Source organism: Lampris incognitus, chromosome 14 (genome assembly GCF_029633865.1).
Source record: "Lampris incognitus isolate fLamInc1 chromosome 14, fLamInc1.hap2, whole genome shotgun sequence".
NCBI classification, from domain to species: Eukaryota; Metazoa; Chordata; class Actinopteri; order Lampriformes; family Lampridae; genus Lampris; species Lampris incognitus.
Window position 1 is genome coordinate 47,374,861 of NC_079224.1, and position 13,306 is coordinate 47,388,166.

Sequence of the window (13,306 nt, forward strand, 5' to 3'; positions counted from 1 at the left end):
AAATCTACAGAGCAACAACGCAAAGCATCCTGGCCAGCGGCGTTACAGTCTGGCGTGGCTACAGCGCAGTTAGGGACTGCAAGGCTAAGCAGCTCCGTTTCTAAGACCACCTGAATGCATTACTGGCACTCTGCCCCAGGACGTCAGTGGCATCGGTGACAGGAGGGATCTGCAGAGGGCACAGGAAATGGGAAAGGACACACTCGCTTAAGACACGCACTCTTTGCCCTTCTGCCATCTGGCAAACGTCACGGGAACATGTGCTGCCGCACAAAACGACTTGCACGTAGCTTCTTCCCTTAGGCCGAGGGGCTTTTAAACTCCCCCTTTAATAGACATTCTTTTGAGCTGGGCTCTGAATATATTCTTACAGACATGTGCACCTGCACTTACAACTTCCGTTCATATTTTCCTATTTCACGTTTTGTTTGTGGAGGCGCAGTGGTTAGCGCGGTCGCCTCACAGCGAGACGGTCCTGGGTTCGAGCCCGGGGTTGGCCAACCTTGGGGGTGGTCCTCTGTGTGGAGTTTGCATGTTGTCTGTGTGGGTTTCCTCCCACAGTCCAAAGACATGCGGGTCAGGTGTATCAGCAGTACTCGATTGTTCCTGGGTGTGAATGTGTGCGTCGGCCCTGTTATGGACTGGAGGCCTGTGCAGGGTGTCCCCCCCCCCCCGCTGCCCCCCCCCGCTGCCCCACGGCTACTGGGATAGGCTCCAGTATCCCCGCGACCCTGAGTCAAGACAAGTGGTTTGGATAAGGGATGGATGAATGAGTATTTTGTTTGTGTGTCTGTTACGCTGCTTGTTTTTGTGCGTCAAGAGTCTGCTGCCTCGTTTCGTTGTGTCGTGTTTGTATGGCGACAATTAGGTTGACCTACACCTCGACGCCAGCGGACTAATGCTTTTCCTCTTTATCTTCCTTGTTTATTGCACCGACAGTACACATCGCCAACTTACAGTGGTGCCCTGGAAAACTCTAATACCCACAAGTCTTTGCAACCATTCCGTTTGATTGTAAAAGGTCAAACCTTCCATGTGTGTGTCTCTATCCGGAAACATTTGCATGCTTTTCTCTCCTCGCCTCTTTAAGAGGGTCTTGGTTTCTGCAGTTTGAAAGAAAGTGTGACGTTTCTTTTGTGTATTAAATTGTGTCAGGACGTTTCTGTGTTGCAGTTCCTTAAAGAAGCCAGACGGGGGCAGTGTTGTCACGTCGTGAAGTCATTTTCTGCTCCCCCCCTGAGCGCGTGACATGAACAGGAAGTGTTGCGTGCAGCAGTGGAACCTGCATTACAGTCCCGCGCGCTTTACGGTGGGGTTACTCGTTGTAATTACAGCGGTAATTGCAATTAGGGATTTAAACTCCACATGAAACCTTCATTTGGAAAACACATCTGACTTCTTCTGACCGAACTATTCCACCCAACAATACAAATGAACACTGAGGGGAACGTTTAACAACCCGTCTCCTGAAACTGAGATGGCTGATTAATGACAGGCATGAACACATATCAGTAATGAGCTCTGTTCATTCTCAGAGAAAGGTGCATACCCATCATTTAGTACCACAAGAGCTACACAGGGCCCCCTGCTGGTTTATATGTGAATATCACCGAGACCTGCATCTGCCAAGTGTCTGTCTTTCCTAACACAAAGTGTCTGTCTGTCTGTCTGTCTGTCTGTCTGTCTGTCTGTCTGCCTGCCTGTCTGTCTGCCTGTCTGTCTGTCTGTCTGTCTGTCTGTCTGTCTGTCTGTCTGTCTGCCTGTCTGTCTGCCTGTCTGTCTGTCGTCTTTCCTAACAGAAAGTGTCTGTCTGTCTGTCTGTCTGCCTGCCTTTCTGTCTGTCTGTCTGTCTGTCTGTCTGTCTGTCTGTCTGTCTGTCTGTCTGTCTGTCTGCCTGTCTGTCTGTCTGTCTTTCCTAACAGAAAGTGTCTGTCTGTCTGTCTGCCTGTCTGTCTGCCTGTCTGTCTGTCTGTCTTTCCTAACACAAAGTGTCTGTCTGTCTGTCTGTCTGTCTGTCTGTCTGTCTGTCTGTCTGTCTGCCTGCCTGCCTGTCTGTCTGTCTGTCTGTCTGTCTGTCTGTCTGTCTGCCTGCCTGCCTGTCTGTCTGTCTGTCTGTCTGTCTGCCTGCCTGCCTGTCTGTCTGTCTGTCTGTCTGTCTGTCTGTCTGTCTGTCTGTCGTGCTGTGTTCTGCAGGGCAGCACCGTGGCCCTGTGGGCAGCGCTGTCGCCTCACATCAAGAAGGTCCTGGGTTCGAACCCCAGGGGGTCCCAGGTCCTCTCTGTGTGGAGTTTGCATGTTCTCCCCGTGTCTGCGCGGATGTGCTCCGGTTTCCTCCCACAGTCCAAAGACATGCACGTTAGGGTTAATACTCTTGCCTGGGCCCCTGAGCAAGGCAATAGAAAGAAGTGGAGTTGGTCCCCGGGCGCTGCAGGGTGGCTGCCCACTGCTGTATAGAATAGGATGGGCTAAAATGCAGAGACTGAATTTCCCCAAGGGGATCAAGTCAAGTCCATTTTATTTGTATAACCCATTATCACAAATTACAAGTTTGCCTCAGGGGGCTTTATAGCAACACAACATCCTAATTATTAATAAAATTAATAATTAGTATATCGTTGTTACAAGAGCCATGTGTACTGTTCACAGAGGGTTGGGGAATAGTTGCGACCACAGCATTGTAAGATGGTGACAGATGTATTCTTGGCCCACCCCCACCCCCACCCCCAGTTCAGGGATGGTCATTCCCTCTTCTCATAGATGGCCTCTTTGACCACACTTAAAGCCAGAAGATGCCCAAACAATTCATCAGCCGATCGACGAGAGGAGGACAACAGCTGTCTAAGTGTAAACTACATCTACAGGCCAGTAGCCACTCTTTTAGGGATGAGCATGTGACCATCCTTGATAGGGAGGAACGCTGGTTTGAACGCGGAGTCAAAGAGGCCATCTGTGTGAAGAGGGAACGACCATCCCTGAATCGAGGGGGGGGGGGCTAAGAGTACATCTGTCACCATCTTACAATGCTGTGATTGCAGCCATTCCTCAGTCCTCTGTGAACAGTACACATGACCACTGTAACTCTAGTTAATGGTCAGGGTCATTTGCATATGAAACTGATTGTTGGTTTCAATCGTTATACCACCGTATTGTTTATAAGAGTGGTGATACCTGCAGAGGGCGGCACGGTGGCGCAGTGGTTAGCGTGGTCACCTCACAGTAAGAAGGTCCTGGGTTCGAGCCCTGGGCTAGTCCAACCTTGGGTGGCCGTCCTGTGTAGAGTTTGCATGTTGTCTCCGTGGGTTTCCTCCAGGGGCTCGGGTTTCCTCCCACAGTCCAAAGACATGTAGGTCAGGGGAATCAGCCGTACTGAATTGTCCCTAGGTATGAATGTGTGTGTGGGTGAGTGTGGCCCTGTGTGATAGTCTGGCGGCCTGTCCAGGGTGTCTCCCCGCCTGCCACCCAATGACTGCTGGGATAGGCTCCAGCATCCTCGCGACCCTGAGAGCAGAATAAGCGGTTCGGAAAATAGATGGATGGATACCTGCAGTCAGTTTAGACTGAAGAGATGAGTGATGAAAATTATCTGTCAATAAACGTTGTTATTATTATTATTATTATCATCATCATTATTATTATTGTTGTTGTTGTTATTGTTATTTTACTATTATTATCTTCTTATTTAAACATTGCTTTATGTTCCCACAATCATACATAAGAAGTCCATGGTAATGATGATTATTCAGTGGTTTTTGTATTGAGCTGATTTGAGTAACGGTGTGTTGGTTGTGTTCTTTCTTATCTGTAATAAAATGAATATAAAACAGAATAAGTCATCATGAATATTAAAAGTTTTCAACCGTTCTTAGGTTACGTCTCTCCAGACTTTTTAACCTATTCTTTTGTCATATGCTAATCTCAATTTTTATGCTGATGACACTGTGATTTATTATTGTGCCTTAACCCTTGCTTCTGCCTATGTGAATTTATAATCTTACTTTAATACTGTGCAATAAACTTTATGCTTGCTGAAAATTGCCCTTAATGCAAGCAAAAAAAGTTGATGGTTCTCTCCAAGGCAAACAAAAGGCCTTTATCTTATCCAAAATTATCCCCCTTCAGGGTCACGAGATTGAAAAAGCTGATACTTTTAAATACCTTGGAATTTTAATTGATGAGTCTTTACCCTTTAAGAAACATATTAAGCAACTAAACAAGTAATTGACACTTGGATTTTATTTTAGGATGAAGGCTTGTTGTTCCTTCGAGGCCAGGAGAAGGCTTGTTCCTGCAACCTTGATGCCTGTCTTAGCTTATGACAACCTCTTGTATTCTGCTGCATCTGCTAAATGTCTTCAGGCCACTGACCCGGTCTACCATGGTGCACTGAGGTTCACCTCGTCACTGCACGCTTCATTCCAGGGGGAGCTGGCCTGCACTACACATGTGTAGGCTTAGCCACTGCTCTCTCTTCATATATAAGGCCATTCTTGGCCTTTTGCCTACTTGTGTAGTTGTGTGTGTAGGAGCAATGCTGCAGGACGTCCCCGTGCTGCCATATTGTCCTACTGTCCATTCATAATGTGCACACTGGAATGGGAATGAAGGCTTTCAACTGTTTTGACTGTTTTTCCTGGAATTGTCTCCAAAGGAGCTAAAATGGGTCAACCTGGTGTCCCTGAATGACTTCAAGTTAATCAAGTTGAAAAACCGAGAGGCAGAGTTTCTGTCCTGCCTTGGTTTTAACACTGTAAATGCATATATAGATACCCTGTTCTTCATCTATATTGCAGTCCACTGTTTGTGTTGTGTTTGTGTGTGTGTGTGTGTGTGTGTGTGTGTGTGTGTGTGTGTGTGTGTGTGTGTGTGTGTGTGTGTGTGTGTGTGTGTGTGTGTGTGTCTGCTGCTGCCTCCCGTGGCCAGGGCACTCTTGTAAAAGACATTTCTAATCTCGGTGAGTTTCTTCCCTGGTTGAATCAAATTAAATATCACTGTTTTTTAAGGAAACCTTCTCTTTTTATCACGAAACCAAACATTTACTCATTCATGTACGGATCATCAAAATATTTCTCTGGCATTCAGTTGGGTTCAAAGAGCTCGAGGTAACGAAACAAACCAGTTGTTGCCCATTTGGTTGGAGACGGACCTGAGAGTTAATGAGAATGAAACTGGGTCGTTAGAAGTCAAGCAACGGTTTATGTTTCCGGTTGAGTGCTGTTGGGAAATAGTATATTTAGGGCTGCAACGGAGTATTTTCATTATCGCTTAATCCAAAACATGATCTACAAAATAAACAGTTTGTAATTTAGTTAATGAAATGTCAACAGAGATGTCTGCCTGTCATGTCCTGAAACACTCGAGTCTGACCAGCAGCCAAAAAAGCCCTACGTGTTGATGTCATACTGATGTGAGTCAGAGGAAGACGAGCCCATCTTAGCATTTGTACTGCTGCCACAGGCCAACATTTGGTCTTCCTACTGACAAATAACTAACATGACTGAATGGTTATACAATTATACTCCATTAGAGAGTCAAAACCAGACGGGAAATAGATGTGAAAGACGATCTGACCTTTGACCGGGGCTCCTGTTTCTCAGGAATACTTGTTCCGTTAATTATCAGGGTGAAAACTGACGACCTCTTACTAATGGATGCTGTCATGCAGTAGATGTAAACATGAACTTAAGTGATTTAGAAGATCTGAGATGTTTACAGAGACAGAATTCTCTCTATAGGACAGTTAAATACAGGTCTGACCTTTGACCTTCTCACTGTTGATGCCCAAAGATTTCTCACTTTACAGTTGGTCTCATTACAAGTGTGCAGGTGTCAGGTGAAATAAACATCAGCGATGCTTCACTACAAGCAGAAACTGCAGGAGCTAGTTATGTCTGTCTTTTATACAAATTTTATTGAGACAGGGTTAACATTCTGTATTGCAGCTTGGTTTGGTAATTTGACTCTGGCCAATAAAAAACGGCTTGATAGTCTCATCAAATGGGCTAACAAGATTTCAGGGAGAAGCCAAGCCCAGCTTACTGACCTTTATAATAGGAAGGTGTCAGAAAGACTACTTCCCTTCTGGAGTGCCAAGGCCGCCCCCTTCGGCCAGAGTCTGAGCTGTTACCCTCAGGTCGTGGGTTGAGGATGCCCTGTATTAGGACTAAGAGATACAAGACTTCCTTTGTCCCCACTGCCATCCGGTTGTTAAAGGGTAGATAGTGTTCATCTGTTGTCTTCAGATCGCTTGTTTCCTTGGTCTGTACATTTGAACTCCTTTCGTTCTCCTTGCCCACTATGTCCTGTTTTCAATTCTGCCTTAGTGTTTGTACGTTTTGTTTGTTTGTGAGAGTTTTATTATACTGGTTGCAAATTAATTTCCCTGTAAAGGACAATAAAGACACTTTGACTTTGACTTTAACTTAGGATGTTGCGAGTTTCTCCTCTTGGCGGTATTCCTTGGTGGAAGGGTGGTCAGAGCATTCATGTTGTGGTGAACCCTTCTGCATCTTCAGCAGGTATCTCAGGGTCACAAGTGTTTCACCCCTTAGCTTGTACGCCTCACCTGAGTGGGGCAGGAAAGACCAAATTAGCCTTCACCTGCAGAAGAACTCCAACTGTGGGCTCTCATCAACCACAACCATCTTGATCTGTTCTCAGCTGCTGTGGCTATATCACCAATGGCTTGCCTCAGCTGTCTGGGTTCCAAACCCATCTTCTGCAGGAAGTAGTGCAATGATGTTGCTGGGAAACCACAGCTGCTGACTTTGATGGGAAACAAGGTTGGGTACCATCCTTTGACGAAAGCTTTACCAATCAAATCCCGGTACTTGGCTTTCTTCTGTTGGTGAGAGATGGCTAGCCTGTCCTCCCAGGGCACTGTGAGTTCGGCTACTAAGATAGTTTTTGTGTTCCTGGATAGAAGTACCATGCCTGGTCTGAGTGAGGTTACTACCACCTCTTCTGGAAAAACAAGTCTCTTCTTCAGGTCCACTTGCACTTCCCAGTCAGAAGGCCGATGCAAAATGGAGCACGGGTTCTTGGCAGTTGTTCTTGCCCAAGGAGCCTCATCTTCTTCCCTTCGGAAAGTGACAACTTCCGGTGGTAATGCCTGGTGTTTATTGGCTTTGACCCTCTGCAGGTCTGTCCATTTGGTAATGTCTATAAGAAGATCTGAGTTGTTTACAGAAACAATTCTGTCTGTGTGACATTTAAACACAGGTCTGACCTTTGACCTTCTCACTGTTGATGCCCAAAGAATTCTTATTTTAAAGTTAGTCTCATTACAATTCTGCACGTGTCAATATTTAGTGCATATCTAAGAGCCTTATATAGAAAGATCAATTATAATCAATGATTATAGGATTTCAAGTAAATTATCTCTACTTTATGATTTCTTTTACACCAGATGTTACCCGGCTCATCATTTCTGTTCTCACACTGATTCCTCCCGTGGCGGCCACACCTGATGCAACTTCCTGTCTGCGCCTGCAGAGCATGGCTGGCCTCGTTCCACACGCCCACACACACACACACACACATCCTGTCACAGCAGGGTGAGGGATGGAAACCCTCGCCAGCAGCAGATAGGTTGTCATGCTGCGCCTCCACCACAAGCCACTTCCTGTGGAAATTGTGATGCTGAGAACCGCCGGCGCTGCTCCGGCCCACTCAGCACCACGAGAATTAGTAGGTCAGACTTGATCAAACCACTGTGAAATGTTCAAAGTCTCAACATGATTGAGGCAAACAGCAAACTGTCAACTGTTTTCTCACTCTTGCTCATCTTTGTTTTGAGGGCGGTTAAAACGTGGAAGTTGTTTGGAAAGTGAGTGTGAAGAAGGGCATCATGAAGCAGATGATGTTGGTAGACGTGTTTCAGGAGTCTCTGAGACACAGCAGACAGAAAGACCAATCTGACCCTCAGTAATTGGTTTATTCTGACAACAGCTGCTCTGACTGAACAGCACCTACGCTGTTTAAACTGTCACGTCGTCATGCTAACACCAGTTAGCATGCGAGTCCAACACAACCTCAAGTTTCCTCCTCACAACAGCCAACATGTCCGACAGAGACGCTGACTGACACCAGGCCGCTGACAACATGTGATCCAAAGTCTACAAACATACATTTACATACACGGGGCTACAAGTATTTGGATCTGTTCTTTAGGAGGAAGTGACCTTAAATAATATTGTAGCAAATTCGAGGGGCAGTGAACCCGGGTCTCCCGCACCACAGGCGACTATGTAAACCAGTCGACTAAAGGGTCCGACCCGTTAGCCAAGGGCTAGCCAGTCTATTCTACCCCCTACTTCGGGAAGCGCGTCCACGCCCTTCAACATACATACTCCCTCACGCCTCTGGGTGTACGTGCTTCCGATGGCCTCACGGTCTCACCAACCCACTTCTGACACCAATGTAGCGGATTCGGGGGCTAGCGAGTCTATTCATCCATGGTCGTGATGAACAGACTCACTAGCCCTTGGCTACTGGGTCAGACACTTTAGTCGACTGATTAACGTAGTCGCCTGTGGTGCGGGAGACCCGGGTTCACGTTCTGGCTTCAGCAGTTCCCGGTTGCCCCCCGAATTAGCATAAGTATTTAAATGGAATAATATACTTCTGTGGTCACCACATCTCCTGATTGACTTACAGGACAAACCTCATGAGGAGTCCATACTGTCCTCCTTCTACTGTGATGTTCATTTTTACCTTTTTGTTTCTGGATTCTAGAGACATGAATGAGCTGCATACAGGACACATTTATATATGAAGCATGAGGACCTTTGTTGTTTGCAGATGAGTGTTAAGCTGAGGTGGTCATGTTGATGCTGACCGTGTGTCACCAAGTCCCAGATCTCTCAGACCCCATGTGACTCATCCCCATATGCCGACTGTGGCCCTCTGATGTTTCTCCTGTCATTTGACCCTGTCAGCACCTCAGCTAAACTCACAGAGGTGCCAGTGAAGTGGCTGAAGATCCATGGCCTTCATGTCTGCACCAACAAACATGAAGATCCATGACCTTCATGTCTGTACCAGCAGATATGAAGATCCATGACCTTCATGTCTGCACCGGCAGATATGAAGATCCATGACCTTCATGTCTGTACCAGCAGATATGAAGATCCATGACCTTCATGTCTGGACCAGCAGATATGAAGATCCACGACCTTCATGTCTGGACCAGCAGATATGAAGATCCACAACCTTCATGTCTGGACCAGCAGATATGAAGATCCATGACCTTCATGTCTGGACCAGTAGATATGAAGATCCATGACCTTCATGTCTGGACCAGTAGATATGAAGATCCATGACCTTCATGTCTGGACCAGTAGATATGAAGATCCATGACCTTCATGTCTGGACCAGCAGATATGAAGATCCATGACCTTCATGTCTGGACCAGCAGATATGAAGATCCACAACCTTCATGTCTGGACCAGCAGATATGAAGATCCACGACCTTCATGTCTGCACCAAAAGATATGAAAATCAATGACCTTCATGTCTGCACCAGTTAATATGAAGATCCATGGCCTTCATGTCTGCACCAACAAACATGAAGATCCACAACCTTCATGTCTGGACCAGCAGATATGAAGATCCACGACCTTCATGTCTGGACCAGCAGATATGAAGATCCATGATTTTCATGTCTGGACCAGTAGATATGAAGATCCATGACCTTCATGTCTGCACCAACAAACATGAAGATCCATGACCTTCATGTCTGCACCAACAAACATGAAGATCCATGAACTTCATGTCTGGACCAGCAGATATGAAGATCCATGACCTTCATGTCTGGACCAGTAGATATGAAGATCCATGACCTTCATGTCTGGACCAGCAGATATGAAGATCCATGACCTTCATGTCTGGACCAGCAGATATGAAGATCCATGACCTTCATGTCTGGACCAGTAGATATGAAGATCCATGACCTTCATGTCTGGACCAGCAGATATGAAGATCCATGACCTTCCTGTCTGCACCAGCACACTGGGATGTCAGCAGCTCATATTCTACTTGATTTTATTCTTTATATTAATCCCTTTATTGTTCAGCTAACTTGTTATCTCTATACATCTTAGGTTTTCATACATACATACTTTCATACACACACACACACACACACACACACACACACACACACACACACACACACACACACACACACACACACACACACACACACACACACACACACACACACACACACACACACACACACACACACACACACAACAGAGTGTGGGTGGAAAACAGGTGTGGTGGATGTGGGCTTTACTTCGTGACAGCTGTCAACATGTTTTTCTTTTTCCTTCATCGACACAAGATGACAGGAAGTGTTGAATCACGTGACACTCCTTCAGCACACTTCAGTTAGTATAAATATTCTTCTATCTTCTATATGAGGACTCCCCTATATATACACACACTCAGGGCCTTCTGGGAATTAGACGGGTTCAGGGCCGAGCACCTCTCACTGTTTTCATCCATTACCAGAGTTCAACACCACCATGTGCAAGCACACTGAGTGTGTGTGTGTGTGTGTGTGTGTGTGAGTGTGTGTGTGTGTGTGTGTGTGTGTGTGTGTGTGTGTGTGTGTGTGTGTGTGTGTGTGTGTGTGTGTGTGTGTGTGTGTGTGTGTGTGTGTGTGTGTGTGTGTGTGTGTGTGTGTGTGTGTGTTAGTGGAGGTGACATAACAACATCTTGGTGCTCGGTGTCATGTGTTTTGTGTAGTCCAGCTCTTGGTAAAGGAAGTGGTATGACATGAACAGTAAAACACATTCACCATCTGTTCATCTCTCCATTTATTCATTCATTCACTGTTTACACTGCAACTAAAACTAAGCAGCAAGCTCAGATAAAAGCACATGTGACATCCTGTAATATAGTAGAATATAACGTAATATAATATAAGATGTAGGTCAGGTCAATCGGTTGTACAAAATTGTCCCTATGTGTGTGTGTGAGTGTGTGTGTGTGTGTGTGTGTGTGTGTGTGTAGACCCTGTGATGGCCTGGCCAGGGTGTCTCCCTGCCTGCCACCCAATGACTGCTGGGATAGGTTCCAGCATCCCCGCGACCCTGAGAGCAGGATAAGCAGTTTGGATGTATAATATAATATAATATAATATAATATAATATAATATAGTATAATATAATATAATATCGTATAATATAATATAATATAATATAGTATACTATAATGCAACAATAATATAATAAAGTATAGTATATTAAAATATTATATAGTACAGTATAGTATAATGTAATGCAAAATAATATAATATAATATAATACAAAAATAATATAATATGATATAATATAATATACTATAATATACTATAATATAATTCAATTATAATATAATGTAGTATACTATAATGCAAAAATATAATAAAGTATAGTATAATAAAATATAGTATCGTATAATGTAATATAATATACTATACTATAATATAATATAGTATAATATACTATACTATAATATAGTATAATTTAATATATTATAATATACTATACTATAATATACTATAAAATAATAAAATATAGTATAATATAATATACTATGCTATAATATAATATAATATAATATAGTATAGTATAATATAATATAACCAGCATCCCCGTGACCCTGAGAGAGCAGGATTAGCGGTTTGGATGATGGATGGATAATATAATATAATATACTATACTATAATATAATATAGTATAATTTAATTTAATATAATATAATATACTATAATATAATATAGTATAATATGATATAATATAGTATAATATAATATACTATACTATACTTTAATATAATATAGTATAGTATAATATAATATAACCAGCATCCCCGTGACCCTGAGAGAGCAGGATTAGCGGTTTGGATGATGGATGGATAATATAATATAATATACTATACTATAATATAATATAGTATAATTTAATATAATATAATATAATATAGTATAATATAATATACTATAGTATAATATAATATAACCAGCATCCCCGTGACCCTGAGAGAGCAGGATTAGCGGTTTGGATGATGGATGGATAATATAATATAATATACTATACTATAATATAATATAGTATAATTTAATTTAATATAATATAATATAATATACTATAATATAATATAGTATAATATAATATACTATACTTTAATATAATATAGTATAGTATAATATAATATAACCAGCATCCCCGTGACCCTGAGAGAGCAGGATTAGCGGTTTGGATGATGGATGGATAATATAATATAATATACTATACTATAATATAATATAGTATAATTTAATATAATATAATATAATATAGTATAATATAATATACTATAGTATAATATAATATAACCAGCATCCCCGTGACCCTGAGAGAGCAGGATTAGCGGTTTGGATGATGGATGGATAATATAATATAATATACTATACTATAATATAATATAGTACAATTTAATTTAATATAATATAATATACTATAATATAATATAATATAATATAATATAATATAGTATAATATAATATACTATACTTTAATATAATATAGTATAGTATAATATAATATAACCAGCATCCCCGTGACCCTGAGAGAGCAGGATTAGCGGTTTGGATGATGGATGGATAATATAATATAATATACTATACTATAATATAATATGGTATAATATAATATAATATAATATTGTGGAGGATATAAGACAGGAGATGAGACACTTCTCTTGACGACACAGACAAACTCTAAGTGAACAGTTCATTATCTTCCGACCTCAACCTCGTGTCTACCCACAATTCCCCTTGCTATCCCTCGCCCACTGTCCGTCTCTCGCCCGCACGGTGAATATCTAACCTGCAAGTAGGTCACGACAGTATAATATAATATAGTATAATATAATATACTACAGTATAATATAGTATAATATAATATACTATACTACAATATAATATAATATAGTATAATATAATATAATATAATATTGTGGGAGGAGGGCAGGAATGAGGAGACGGAGAGCTCGAGTCGAGTCAATCCCGTTTACTGCCACACAAAACAACACAATACAGCACAATCTCTCCTGGCAACCAGCTGACCAACCGCTAGGCTGCTGCTAACATGGCTCCACCCCGGAAACTATAAGCAGCGCTACGTCAGCACGCTGAACGTCTGCTTTAAAGGAGCAGCAGCCGCTGGTGAATCTACCCTCAATTGTGTATCACCACACTATAATATATATTAGCACAGTATAATCCATCCATTATTTTGACCGTTTATCCTGCTCTCAGGGCCACGGGGATGCTGGA